This window comes from Cibotium barometz, chromosome 8 (genome assembly GCF_041138505.1).
Source record: "Cibotium barometz isolate CiBa-2024 chromosome 8, ASM4113850v1, whole genome shotgun sequence".
NCBI classification, from domain to species: domain Eukaryota; kingdom Viridiplantae; phylum Streptophyta; class Polypodiopsida; order Cyatheales; family Cibotiaceae; genus Cibotium; species Cibotium barometz.
This window is the reverse complement of record NC_141053.1, coordinates 28,285,072-28,297,465: the sequence shown is the minus strand read 5'-3', so window position 1 is coordinate 28,297,465 and position 12,394 is coordinate 28,285,072.

The window sequence follows — 12,394 nt, the reverse complement described above, 5'->3', positions numbered from 1 at the left end:
AATGGATTAATTTACTAATCAATGATTAATCAATGCTAATCACTGTATTTTGGTGCAATTGAGGGTTCAAATTAACCATTAGGTATCTGATACAGATCCCTATAACTTCATATTGCAATTCGGAGTTGGTTTGATACCCCAACCATTCCGTACAAAAATTGGTTACCCTTGATTTAATGTAATTTCTGGATTTTATGCTGATAAATTTGTTGTAATCATCTCTTAAACACCAGATTGAGTTGTAAAAGGGTAGACACTGCCCTTGAATCTCGAAATTGGATCAAGAGGTAAGAGCCCCTTCACATCACCATGAGTACAGCACAGGAAATAGCCAAATTTAATGGGGAGCAGTTTTACACATGGTAGACAAAAACCATGTATTTGCTCATGAGGAAAAATCTATCGGGATTAGTTGAAGGGAGAGATGAATGCCCAGAGAGAGGGAAAAATGAGTGGAAGAGCAAGAATGAAAAAGCATTGGGACTTATTGCACTCAGTTTAAATGATGAAATCATTCATCACATCACAGGGATACAATGGGCAAAAGATGCATGGGATGAACTCAATAAATTATTTGGTACACAAGCAAAAAATTCAAAGATAAATTTGTTAATGCAATTCTACAAATTGGACACGAAGGAAAGTGAACCTTTAATCACACACTTGAACAAATATAAAAGCATTAAGCAACAGCAGCAGAGCTGGCAGCTACTATTGGCAAAAAGCTCAAAGATGATGAGGCACTAGCAGTGCTTCTGAAGAGTGTGGACAAAGGTGATTATGAAAACATTGTAGCAACACTAAAGAATGTACCTGAATTGAAGCTACACGAGATAGAAGCAGCTCTACTAGAGCAAGAGAGCAAGAGAGCAGAGGCAAAGAGAAGAAATGGCTCGACTCAACACAGCAGAAGAAAAAGCATTCTTCACCCGAGGAGGATTCTCTCAAGGACGAGGACGAGGAAGAGGCAGAGTAGGAGGAAGGACCTTCACTTGCCACAAATGTGGAAAGCCAGGACACATGGCGAGAGACTGCTATAGCAAACCCAATGGAGAAGGAACAACATCGGCAAACTTTATGGAGGCTCCAAAGGAAGTGGAGTCGGATCATCTTTTCTCACAGAGAGAGAGAGAGAGAGAGAGAGAGAGAGAGAGAGAGAGAGAGAGAGAGAGAGAGAGAGATCCCACAACCCAATGTAACCTTCCCCAACAAAGTAAAACCACCTCTGAGCCACTGATGATGTAGGCCATGTGGTAGATGTATGTGTGAGCACTTTAGTCAAGGTCGCGGGCACTTATAGTAGCCTTGGACACATAGAGAGAGAGAGTGTCAAGGACTATGGAGTTTAGGGACTTGAGGCACTGGTCACGGGCTATCAAGTAAGAGGGAAACTTGGCATAGGGTCCAGGTGTGCTAGAGAGTATTCACTTGAGGGGAGGTGTTGAAAATACAAGTGAATAGGGTGTGTGTGGGAACAAGCCCTTGCTTAGAGGCTGTAAAAGAGAATGTGTAAATGTGAAAGAACCTGTGAAAAGGTGAGAAAAATCTACTGGGAAAGAATAAAGGGTAGCATGAGAAGATTTAAGAAGTGTGGAGATATTCTGGGAAGTGTGGAGATATTCTGGGAAAAGTGAAGAGGTGGAGAGAATCAGGAAAAAGAGGTGGAGTGAATCATGGAGAAATCAGTGGGATTTGATGCTTGATGTAAACTCTATAAATTGAGGCATAGCCCTAATGAGAATTTGCTGGTTTTTGAGTATCCATGCCTACATTAATCTATTTGTTAATTACCCACTAATTAAATCTTAATTATTTACTGGTTTTTGAGTATCCATGCCTACATTAATCTATTACCCACCACTAATTATGTCTTAATTATTTGCTAATCACTTTGTTAATGATGTTGATTCTAGTGTTTGATCCACCATAACTCATCACAATGCCCAAATTTCAACAAATTTGTTCTCCTACATATGCATGGAAAGCGTCAAAAATCCCACTTATACTCTCCACTGGTTTTGCCAGGCTATCCTATTGGATGGATGAATATCTGCATAAAACCAAAAGATTAGACATTGTTAAAACAACAATCAGACACTTTTAAAACAATAAGGAGATAGGATTGAATATATAAACAACCGCATAATAACAATAATTAAACACTTTTAAAACAAAAGAAGCTTTGATTGAGATACTATTTAGAGTTGGGACGATATCGTGGAAGACCAAGAGGAAATTTTTTCACCCTCAAGTCTACATGGTGGAAAACATGTTGTATTACCTCTGTCACACGCTTGCTAGATTCACATACCTCTTGAACTCTTTAACTTGTCCCTTGAATGGCTCCACAAATTCATTAGCATTTCTCCTCTTCCTCTTCCTTCTCTCTGTAAAAGTACCCAGCTCCCTATTGTAATTGTAGATGGTATCCATGTCCCATCGTCCATATTATAACTATTGAATACAGTAATAGTTGAAATGCTAGTACGAGGCTTTCTACATGTTGCCATTTTGTGTAGCAAAAGACACACGAAAGAAGAAGATGAGAGCTTAATTTTTAGGAGACAGAAAAATAAAGAACGACTATGTTGGAGAGACAAAGAAGATCAGAGCTAGTTTTGGGGGGAAACTTAGAGATTCTCTATCATTAACTACCACTATCTTGCCGACTATGTTGGAGACGAAGAAGATCAGAGCTAGTTTTGGGGGGAAATATTTACTCAACTTAAAATAATAATAAAATAATACTACCGAATCTTTGCACGTAAGCTAAAAGATAGTGGTAGTTAATAACACTGAATCATTAACTACCACACTATCTTTTAGCTTACGTGCAAAGATTCGGTAGTATTATTTTATTATTATTTTAAGTTGAGTAAATGTTATTTTAAGATGCATTTTGAGCATAATTTTACTCTATTTACTTGAATTCTTGCTTTAAAATGCCAAATTTCTCCGTTAGCCTCTTCCTCATTGGTCTCTCTCTAAAACTAAAAGGCCCAAAAATGAGCCCACATTTCTCCTAATGTATCAAGGGTTTAAGTATAACATGGTGGAGGCATTAGATCCATATTCCAACAGGAAGAAGTTTCCCTTAGAACAATGGCTGGAGGAGGAGAACATGTTGGGAGAGCTCTCTATGGTGCTCTTGGTGGACTAGGTTGAATATTTACATACATTCGCTTGCAATGGAGAAGTCTTCCCTAGTAGATACAAAAATTGAGAAGGTGATAAGCTTGGGGGAGCTGGAGTTTGATAGACAATGTTGAAGCTGTCCTTCCTTTAAAGAGCTAGTAAAAGCCACTTCTCCTTGCCATAACCAAAAGGAGAAGAGGGCTGACAATAGCAAGACTAGAGAGGAAGCCTTGGTAGAACTACCCTCATCTTTGACAAAGGAATGTGTAGGATATTTTCCCTTATGCCAAGCCGTCCCATGACCCCTTATCTCTGCATCAAGCAACAAATGGTAGCACTAGGTGGTGCTTCTTCTCTCCCTCCCACTATGTATCAAGAGGAGGTAAGGGAGTTTAACCTTAGCACTAAGGTTAAACTCCCTCGACACCAAGGAGGATCTTAGTGGCAACATGGGTCTAGGAGGACCTTGTTACTAGGGATAGAGTTTTTGCCTCAGCATCAAAGGGATCTTAGTGGCAACATGGGTCTGGGAGGAACTTGTTACTAGGGATAGGGTTTTCTCCTTCTTCAAGGAACATCAAGATATCTTTGCATGGATGTACAAAGACCTCCCAAGCATTGACCTAACCATTAGCACTCATAGGATCCTACTCAAGGAAGGTAGCCACTTGTTTGGTGCTACAGGATGAACAAGTATTCAAAAGTGGTCAAGAAAGAACAAGATAAAATGGAAGATTGTACCCGTTGAGCACTCAAAATGGTGTTCTCTGCAATAGTGGTCACCCCAAAAAGAAGACCAATAACATTCGCGTTTGCATAGATTCTAGACCACTAAATCAGTGCACGGCTTCCGCTCCCCTTCATCAAGTGAGTCCTTGAAGATGTGGCAAGTCATGTGCTTAACTCATTCATGGGCAGCTATAATCATGTGGTAATAGACTAGGGAGATCGTCTCAAAACCACTTCTATCACATAATGGGGATGTTGGAAATTTGTGAGGGGGGGGAACTCTTGAGAGGCCACCCATCCCAATTGTGTTCATGGCAATGCACACTTAACTAGAGGTTTCCGCAAATTGGTCTAGCCATCTAAGCCCCAAAACCTTCCAATCTATCCACTTTGTGGAAATCTCCTAATGCTATGCTTTGGAACCACTTTTTATCAACACCCCCCTTGCTGCCAACTTGCCCACTTTTTTCTTAGCCCTTTTCTCAACAGGGGGACCTATGCTTATGTTGTTATGATGCCCTTGGGCTTTGCAATGCCCCGCTTTCAATGGAACAACCACAAAAATATTTGAGGAGTACTTAAATTAACTTAAATGAATTCTTACATATCTTCTTGGATGACTTCTCGAAGTTATGTGGGGGAAGAGGGGTACTCCAAGGGTCATTATGTACATTGGTGTTTAGGAAGTGCAGGCACTCAGGCCTCAAGGGCTTAACCCCTTTAAGTGTCAACCATAGTGCCTTATTGGGACATGTGATCTCAATAGAAGGAATCTCTCTAGATTTGAAGAAGATCCTTATCATTCTTTGACTCACTTCACTATAAGAGCACTTAGGCCTTGGGCTTAACCCCTTTAAGTGTCAACCCGTAGTGCCTTATTGGGGCATGTGATCTCAATAGGACTCTCTCTAGACTCAAAGAATATTCTTATGATTCTTTGACTCACTTCATATAAGAGCTCTTGAGACACACTAGCTATCAGAGAGGAGATTTGTAAGGATTATATACTCACAATTTTTTCCCTCTCAAAATGTTTACATGCAAATGTAAACATGTCATTGGCAGTGTCCAAACCAAGAGAATGTTTACATGCAAATGTGCCATGTCATTGGGGGTGTCCAAACCAAGAGAATGCCTTTGCTTTCCTTAAGCACATGCTAAGACATGCCCCTATATTGGTTACTCCTAACTGGGAGATCATTTTTCATGTGCAGAATGATGGTAGTGGGGTGGCAGCAGTAGAAGCAATGATGGCCCAACCAGATAAAATTTTGAAGATGGATCAACTAGTACACTATACAAGAAGACATCTCTCAATAGGGCAAAGCCTAATTACTCCACCACTGAAGCGAGAAGGTTTGGCCATTGTCTACTCATTTTAAAATTTTAGGCACTACTTATTAGGCCACCATTTTATGGTGATGATAGATTACCAAGCCTTAAGATATCTCCTCAACAAGGGCTAGGTCTCTGGGTGGACGAGTGTGGTGGTGGCTACTTCTCTTTCATGAATTTGCCTTCGAGATTTCGGTAAGATCGGGCAAAGAACATGTTTTGGCAAATCACATGTTAAGGATTCCGAGTAGAGAGTTGTCTTTAGAAGAGGCCATATGTGATGACCTCTTGATAGCATGCTCTTTATGATAGATGCTACACCCACCTAGTAGGAGGATATTGTCATGCTGCTTAAGTACTGCCAGGTTCCCTCTCTCTACAAATGCTAGGGCTAAGAGGAGGTTGTTGCTAAAGAGTAGAACATACTAGTTGATAGCAAGCCAGCTTTACAAGATGGGTAAAGATGCAATAATGAGGTGGTGTGTCAACCCACATGAGGTTCCCTTGATAATGGAAGATGTCCACTTAGAACCAAGTGGACACTCACACCACGACACATCACAACCCAAAAGATTATGCAGCCAACACTAGGCTTATGGTGGCACTCTCTCTTTTCATGTTGCAAGCAGCACGTGAAGGAATGTGATGTGCATTAAAGGACCGTGCCCAAACCAACCAGTCATCATAGTCCCCCCCCATACTCTTCACCTCCATTGGAGCCCTTTGAGCATTGGGGCATAGACTTTGTAGGCCCCATCACACCTAAGTCACATCTGAAGGAGGTTGCGATGGGTATATCTTGGTGGCAACCGATTATACACAACAAAGTGGGAAAAATCAAGCACTACAAGGGATAACACCTCTCTCATAGTAGCCAAATTCTTCAACGCGAGTACATATCCAGTCAATTTGGATGCCCGATCAAGTTGGTCAATGAGTGACAGGGGTAAGCACTTTCTTAATGAGGTAATTGACACCTTATTGACTCATTACCAGATCCTCCATCGTTTATCTTTGTGCACACTACCCCCAAGCAGTGGGGAATTGGAAAGCACTAACAAAGTATTGTGCGAGTTATGGCTCCAAGTGGCCGAGCACTCTCAACAATGTGACCAAGCATTATTAAGGGTGTTAAAAAATCCTAAAATGGGATTGATCATGGTGATAGACATAGATTAAGCAACATAATTTTCTAGCCTTATCCCACTTTACACATCATCATCCATGTGGCAACTCCTTTTCCACTCTTTTGGTCAACACTCACATACCATTCAATATTACATGTGGCATTCTTATCTTGCCACAATATATTGCACCTCTAGGGTGCTTTCCCACATAAACACATCACCACGATTACATCTCTCAACAAAGGGTACTTTGGGCCTACCGTACTGTTTACAAAGCCATGACACGCAACACAACTCCTTTCAGCTTGCTTTCAACCTAGAGTTTGTGTTACCCTTTGAATGTAATGTAGGATCCACTAGAGTGGGCAAGGCAAAATACCCAAGGTTTGGAGGAGCCTATAACAGGTATTGGACGAAACCTGGCAGCTTGCCCGCATGTCTACAGAAGTAGAGTAGTACCACCACACAAATCTTGGTGCATGACTGCCACCTTCGTCGACCATAGTTTATAGAAGGTTACTTTGCCTTGGTTTACAATTCTAAGTATCCTTAAAAATATTTGTGTATGCTTGGCAAGGACCCTTCAACAAGGGGTGTGATGCAGTTAGATACTCCAGGGGGCATGGCTGACATTGGTCACAGGTCACACATGAAGAGGTATTGGCCCCAAGCTGTGTAAAAGAGCAAGTTTTAGTGATGTATAGGATTCCTTTTTCTGGGTTGTTGATAATTTCTATCTTGTTTTTTTATTATTTTATTATTTTTCTCCACCCAAGCCACCACCAACTCAAGAGCTTTGGAGCTCTTATACTAGAAGATTTAGAGGCTCGGGCCTTGACTTTTTCCCCTTTCAAGTTCCATTTCCTTTTGGGTCTCCCTTATTGCTTTCACTCGTCTCCTCGAAGGAAGGGGGGGCATAGAGCTTCAAGCCTCTAGAGGTCCAGGAGGCTGGGAGGCTGGGAGGCTAGGAGGCTCCGGTGCCTTGGTGAGTTCAACTCTAACCTCCATTTCACTTTCTAACTTGGGTGCCCCACCGACTGTCTTCACCCTTCTCTCCCTCCACCCCCTCCTTCTCTTTCTCAATTGCTCCCTACCAACGATGCTCCCCTTCTCTTTCCCCCCCTCTCCCCATAGCTCAACCCCACCCGTTCCTCTCCCCTCCATTATTCCCTCAGGGATATGAGTCCCCTCTCCCTGTGTTTCTTCTCCTATTATTTTTTTTTCTAATTTTGGTTTTAAACTTTTTTTGTATTTCTTTTAATTTACTCCTTTGTTTTTTCTTTTTTCTTTTTTTATCTATGGTTTCTTGAAAAAACATTGGTTTCTTCTCTATCTTTCCTTTTTTCAGATTTGTTTTTTTATTATAACTCCTTTATTTTTTATTTTTAAAATTTTTTTGTATCTTTCAATTTCACCTCTTTTTTTGGCTTTTTCTTAAACCCCTTGGTTTCTTCTTTATCTTCCCTTTTTTCATTGTATTTCTATGATATTTTTATATGTTTCTCTTTTTTACTTCTTCTTTTCCTTTTTATGAAATTGTTATTAAAAAACCCCCCTCTTCTTGTTTCTTTTTTAAATTTTTAATTTTTTAAATTTTTAATTTTTAATTTTTAATTTTTTATTATTTTTATTTATTTTTTATTGTTTTTATTTTCACCCCACCAACCACCCTACCTCTCACCTTTCCCTTCTCTCTCCCTCATCTCTCTCTCTCTCTCTCTCTCTCTCTCTCTCTCTCTCGTGCAAAACACACACACGTGCACACAAACAAAAACAAAAACTTAAAAAAAAATTCTCTTTCTCTCTCTCTATGTCTCTGCTTCCTTCACCATAAATTAAGTATTAGCTAAAAATTAACAATCTTAAAAAATAGCAACAAACACTACTACATGATAGCCTAATACCGGCGCTTATACCGACGTCATTAAACGGGGTCTAAAAAAGCCCCGTCTCATCGGTATAAACGCCGGTATCTGCGCCGGAACGACGACATTGGTATAAGCATCGGGGATTAATACCGGCGCTTATATCGATGCCTATATCGACGGTACATCGGCGCCTATACCGGCGAGCATACCGGCACATATATCGGCGACAATACCGTCATATATACTGACAGATTTACCGGCGAGTATACCGGCGCGTGTACCGGTACCTATACTGGGGAATATACCGACGCTACAACAACAACAAAAAATTAGACAGAATGGTGTTGCCTGGCTGCCTGGCTGCCTGCAAATGAACAAGACTCAACAGCAGTAAACAGACAGCACCATTCTGTCTAAAATAGAGCACAAAAGACAACCGTGCTCGTTTTTTTATTTTTCAAATAAACAAGAAATTAAACATTAATACTCAAGAATATTTTGATCATATACCAATAGTTTGAAGGTCATCTTACATTATGGTAATGCCTCCCAATTGATGGTCTCTCCTTCTTCTTCAAGCATCTCAAATAAGGCCACAAGGCCATGTTTGTGAGCGTACTTCTCTTCTCGCCTGCTTGGTGGGTGATTCACGGCCAACTCCTACATAAACGATTAACAATTACAACTTTTAGAAATCAACATTTAGCCCACATACATACATTTAGATAAACAAAATTCCGTTCCACAATTCCGTTCCACAAGGTGCGTAACTCATCAATAAGTGGTGCCAAATATACATCCATGTTCTTCACCTTGTACTTTCCTAGAACTATTAATGAGAGCAACAAATGACCTTTCTTTATTGCTAACCATGGTGGAAGATTATAATTCACAAGGCAAACAGGCCATGTGCTCCATGAAGAGCTCCTTAAACCAAAAGGGTTTACACCATCCATTGCTAGGCCAAGACGGAGGTTACGAGGATCTTCCCTAAAAGCCGGCCATTTCTCTTCAATGTGTCTCCATGCAGGTGAATCAGCAGGCACATGCATCACTTCATCTGTGGATCGAGTTGTGGCATGCCATGTCATCAAGCTTGCTATAGATTTGCACCTGAACATGCTTTTTATTCTTGGGATGATTGGAAAGTGCCTAAGAACCTTTACCGGGACAGCTTCCCCCTGAACATCTTCTCTGTATCTGTTAGAGCCACAATGGGGACATTCTTGCAAATGCTCATATTCATGGCGGAAGAGGCAGCAATCATTGTGACAAGCATGAATATTATTGTAATCCATGCCTATGGATTTCAATAACTTCTTGGCATTTGCACGAGATGGAGGCATCTCGTTGCCGAGGGGCAATATCTGGTCTTTCAAAAGCCTGCAAGTATGGCAATATCTGATCGTTACTATTAAGATTTAGTCAAATACAAGTTGAAAATTTATCATTTCAACATTAGGTGTAATCTCCAAAAATTCCTTACTTGAAGAGTTCAGTGACACTTGTATTAGACCATCCAAAAATTGACTGTAAATTTAGCATCGTAAGAGATGCACGCAATACAGATATCTTGGCACCATTGTATAGTGGAAGGCGTGCAAGTTTACGCATGGCCTCTTCCTCTAGTTCATAATTTGACCACAGAGAATGTCGTGGTTGATGATCTTCATGTTCATGCTCCTCGAAGAGAGCTTCTTGTTGCTCGATGAAGGCATCCAACATTTCCTCCATTGGACCTTCTTCCATTCCTTGACCTTCTTCCATCGTAAGAGATGCACGCAATACAGATATATTGGCACCATTGTATAGTGGAAGGCGTGCAAGTTTACGCATGGCTTCTTCCTCTGGTTCATAATTTGACCGTAGAGAATGTCATGGTTGATGATCTTCATGTTCATGCTCCTCGAAGAGAGCTTCTTGTTGCTCGATGAAGGCATCCAACATTTCCTCCATTGGACCTTCTTCCATTTCTTGACCTTCTTCCATTCCCTCGGGTGCTGTTAATTGAGCTCCATCTGTCACTCCCTCCTTCGATATTCTCATCCTTTGTTGGGGACGAGAATTCATAGGCGCAATGTTATCAAGATGCGACTGCACACTTGCTTGGTTGTACGATTGAAACCGTAAATTTTGTAAGCGCTCCATTGAAAATATGCCAGCGTCATGAATATGCTGGTTGCAAATCCTTCGTTTTCGAAAGATTTGGTACTTACATCGCATGCATGGACATGCTATTCTCTCTTCAAGATTGAGAGGCTCCATCTAGCATGATAACATGTATATGTAGCTCATTAAATGCAAATCATTATGCATTACACAAAGCATTATGTAAACCATAAAACAGGGCTAAGTTTTCCCCAGCCGTGAGGGAGATTTTAAAAATAACATTTAAAGCGTCAAACGGGCTTCTTTTCTCCAGCCGTTGAGGGAGATTTTAAAAATATTAAAAAAAGCGTCAAACGGGCTTCTTTTCCCCAACCGTTGAGGGAGATTTTAAAAATAACTTTTAAAGCGTCAAACGGGCTTCTTTTCCCCAGCCGTTGAGGGAGATCAAGTATACATTAGCGATGTTTAGGCATATACATTAGCTTATGGATATGTGCTTTAGGCAATTACATTAGAGTATATACATATAGACATAGCGTTCACATGCATGTCTTAGACATTAGATTTCAAGTCAAAAAAGAGATCGAAATGCCTTGGGTATGCGCAAGGAAGAAAATCTCTCTCTCTCTCTCTCTCTCTCTCTCTCTCTCTCTCTCTCTCTTCCTCTCTCTCTCTCTTTCAAAGTGTGTGTGTGTGTATAAAGACAAATAAGCACATACATTAATTTCGTATGCACTCACATATATGCTAATATTAGCATATATGTGCATAAAACAACAAGCTTGCATACTCAATTTCAATTAAAAATTACAAATTGAGAACAAATTAAAAACAACATGCTTGCATAATCAATTTCTATTAAAAATTACAAATTGAGAACAAAAAGAGAAGTAATATTAATAAAACAACATAATTGGTAATATGCTTACCTCTCAAATGTGGATTGGATAGTGCGTGTTCGAAGCAGATCTGCAAGGTAGGACACACGTGGAAGAAACAAACCTACACACACATTGCATACATTAGTAATAGATTCACATACACAAGCTCTCTCACTCTCTACATCTCTCACAACACACACATACAAATCCTCTCTCTATACATAATTAAGAAGGTAATTAGAAGAAGGATGGAGAGAGGGGAATGAGATATACGCACACATCACACATTTAACCTAATCTTCATTTACCTTAATCTCTCCACACACACACACACACACACATAAGAAGATGAGGAAAGAAGGAGAGGCAAAATGCCATAAGAAGATGAGGAGATAGGGAGAGGCAAACCGTCCAAGGAGAGAGAGAGAAAGGGAGATCTACACACACATTTCACTAAGTCTCTCCACACACACACACACACACACAACAACAACAACAACAAGAGTGGGTTGAATGTAAAAAGACGAAAGCTTGAAGGAGATGGACGGACGCATACCTTCTCTGGATGCAGTTCGACGTCGCACAAAACAGAGAACAATAGGTTCTCGGCTGTAAAAAACTTATGAGCGTTGGTATATTCGTCGGTATATACGTCGATATATTCGTCGGTATATACGTCAGTATACGCGTCGGTATAAGCGTTGGTATATGAACTTTTGAAAATCACCCACCCGACTTTTCGCCTCCAAGTTTACGACGGGCATACCGACGTTCGACATTTGCGTCGGTATTCTAACGTCGGTATGCCCTAAACCTCTAGTAGGGAAAACACTATAGTTAATCATTTATTTGATCGTGTATGTTGTCTTGTTTTCTCAATATCTCTTGTCTCATGAAGAAATAAGAAAGCTAAACCTTAATAAGCTCCAAGGTTTGTTTTAGTCTCTCTGCAGTAAAAGAGAGTTAGAGAAATAAGAAAGCTAAACCTTAATAAGTGAATATAAGTTTTTCCAAAAAAACAAGTATCTCTATAGTAGAGCAACTACAGACTATGCTCTCTCTCTTTCTCTATATCTTGTCTCATAGAGAAATAAGAAATCTAAGCCTTAATGAGTTCTAAGGTTTTCCAAAAAACAAGTCTCTCTACAGTAGAAGAGAGAGTTAGTTAAAGATACATATATTAATGTGAACAGATAGATAGAGAGAACGA